Source organism: Somniosus microcephalus, unplaced genomic scaffold (assembly GCF_052327205.1).
Source record: "Somniosus microcephalus isolate GS21.2 unplaced genomic scaffold, FLI_Smic_1.0 unresolved_chr1, whole genome shotgun sequence".
NCBI lineage: Eukaryota > Metazoa > Chordata > Chondrichthyes > Squaliformes > Somniosidae > Somniosus > Somniosus microcephalus.
The window spans coordinates 50,974,768-50,977,728 of NW_028225179.1; the positions used below are offsets into that span (position 1 = coordinate 50,974,768).

Sequence of the window (2,961 nt, forward strand, 5' to 3'; positions counted from 1 at the left end):
GTTTGCAGGTTATTGGGAAAGAGCTGGGACTAATTTGATAGAGATTTCAAGAGCACGATGGGCCAAATGGCCTCCTTCTGTGATGTATGATTCAATGTTTCTGTGAAAGGTTTTATGAAAGTATTCATGCAAATGAGGCGGGTCCGTTGCCTGCTCCACTATCCTGCTTTATTTTAGTCCATTTGTGCCTGGGCTATTTTAACGTAATTGAAACGATTCAGAATTCGCTAGTTAGGGTATCACTGACGGCGCGGTGGCCAAGTGGTAAGGCGTCGGTCTCGTAAACCGAAAATCATGGGTTCGACCCCCATCCGTGCCTCGTGAGGTTTTATCACCTCGTTAATGACTTTTTTAAACTTTTCTCCCGATGAACTCTATCAAAATCGTTCATAATTTTGAACATTACTATCAAATCTCTTCTTGCATTCTCTACGCTAAAGAGAAAAATCCCAGCTGCTCCAGTCTCTTCACATAAATGAAGTCCCTCACCCCTGGTACCATTCTAGTAAATTTATTCTGTAGTCTCTCCAAGGCCTTGACTTTCTTCCTAAAGCGTGGTGACCAGAATTGAAGACAATACTCCAGCTGAGGCCTGACCAGTGTTTTAAAAGATTTAGCATAACTTCCTTGCTTTTGAACTCTATTAATAAAGCCAAGGATCCCACGTGCTTTTTAACAGCCTTCTCAACGTGTCCTGACAGCTCACAGATCTGTGTACGCACACCCCATGTCTCCCTGTTCTTGCATCCACTTTAAAATTGTACCATTTAGAGGCGCTTAATAAAATGCAGAGGAGAGCTTTCTGACCAGTTTCGGGGCCAGTGATCTCCAGAGGGAGCCGATTAAAGTAAATCATTGTTCACGTTAAAATTGTACCATTTAATTAATTTTGCCTCTCCTCATTCTTCCTACCAAAATATGTCACTTCACACTTCTCTGCTTTAAATTTCATCTGTCACGTGTCTGCCCATTTAACCAGTCTGTATATGTCCTCCTGTAGTCTGTTACTATCGTCTTCACTGTTCACCACATTACCGTCTTTTGTATTATTTGCAAAATTTGAAATTATGCCCTCTATACCCAAGTTCATTAATCTTCATCAAAAAGAGTAGCGGTCCTACGATCGACCCCTGGGGAACACCACTCTAAACCTCCTTCCAGTCTGAGCATCTAAAACCTCTCCCTGCAAAAACTTCCTGACCTGCGGAGCAATTCAAATAGACAGAATGAGAAGTTAAAGCAGAGAAATTTCAAAACAGAGATCGATAGATTGTTGTTAGGCAAGGTTATTAAAGGTTTCGGCAACAATGGAGTTAAGATACAGATCAGCCATGACCGATTTGAATTGTGGAACATGTTAGAGGGGCTGAATGGTCTAATCCTTTTCATGTGTACAGAGACCCACACCCACAAATCCAAACACAGCTGCACACACACACGCAGAGATGGACAGATAGAGAAAAGAGATGGAGAGTCAGGCACACAGACAGGGAATGAATCTGTGTCAGATAGAAAGATAGCGAGAGAGAGAGAGAGAGCGAGACAGCAGGGAGAGAAACAGAATACGAGGCAGAAATAGGGACAGAGAGAGAGAGACAGAGAAAGAGGAACAGACAGAGAGTTACACAGAGGGAGAAATTAAGAAACAGGCGCAGAGATAGCGAGTCATTGGAGTGCACAGCATCTCAAATAGAACATTATAAAATGTTAGAAATAACTAAGAATGAAGATGCCATTATTCACCGTTTCCACATTGCGCACGTCAGCCTCTCTCTCTGGGGAACCAATCTAAGGAGGAGACCTTACAACGAGCCTGTGGTTCCAGTGATTCCCCATAGTAACTCACCCCGGAACAGGCTGCGAATGCATGTCGCTGTTCAGTTATAAAGAAGGAGGGAAACCGTCTGATAGAGATTCAGACAGAGAAAGAGAGAGAAACAAACAGACAGAGAGCGAGAGAGAGGGAGAGAGAAATAGAGAGAGAGAAATAGAGAGAGAGAGAGAGAGAGAGGAAAAGAGAGGTAGAAGCTGCTGCGAATTTGCTGTAGTTTCCCCAAGTCCAGGGCGGGAACACCAAGTTCTAACACAATTGGCGGTAAAGCGCGTTGGGACGTTCTGAAGTCAGGCAAAGCGATAAAATACACGTCCTTCCGTTGATCATCTTTACAAACTGCAGGGGCTAGCAATTAAATAGGTTGACAAGGATGTCTATCTCTCTCTCCCGGTCTGTCCCTCTCCCTCTCGCTCTCTCTCTGTCTCTCCCTTTTCCTCCTTCCCTCTCTCTGACTCTCCCGGTCTGTCCCTCTCTCTCTCTCTCTCTCTGTCTCTCCATTTTCCTCCTTCCCTCTCTCTGACTCTCTCTTTGTCCCTCTCGCTCACTCTCTCTCTCTCTCTCATACCCGCAGAATTGCGAATCACAGGGTCAAAGAAGGAAACAGATTTGTGTTACTGTCCTGTTTAGAAACCGCAAAATGAAAGAATCCCGCGATGACGGCTCGGGCAGCATTGTTTCTGCGGGGAGTTTGACCTTCCGCCAGAGGTGGCCAGAGACAAGGGCGCGAGGCTATTAAGAGTCTTTGCGAAAATAATTGCATAAATTCTGGAGCCTAAAGGATGTACGTATCTATGATCCTTTCAGACACTTTGCATCGAATGTACATTACCATCCGAACAGCTCATTAAATGTCTGAGTGGACCATTGCGGCGCTTCAGAAGACAGGTAGAGAAGGCAATGTCAGAGCTGTCTCGGTCTCAAGTGCTTTGCTTGTCAAGAACGGCCAACACATGGCTTGATAATGGAAAAACTGTAAGTGTAATTATTTTCACTAGCGGCTCGTTGGTCTAGGGGTATGATTCTCGCTTCGGGTTAAGCAGTGTGAAATATGCAAAAAGTCCCGGGATCAAATCTCGGACAAGCCCTTACTTTACTCTCGAATTTTGACCTTGAATTCACGATGAAAC

The 2,961-nt window shown here is 44.5% G+C and overlaps 1 non-coding gene across 1 annotated transcript; it reads left to right on the forward strand.

The window, feature by feature from the left end:
• The first annotated feature begins 247 nt into the window (after window positions 1-247).
• On the forward strand, window positions 248-319 carry trnat-cgu (transfer RNA threonine (anticodon CGU)). The gene has a single exon. It is a non-coding gene; the product is annotated as a tRNA-Thr (tRNA).
• Window positions 320-2,961: the final 2,642 nt, after the last annotated feature.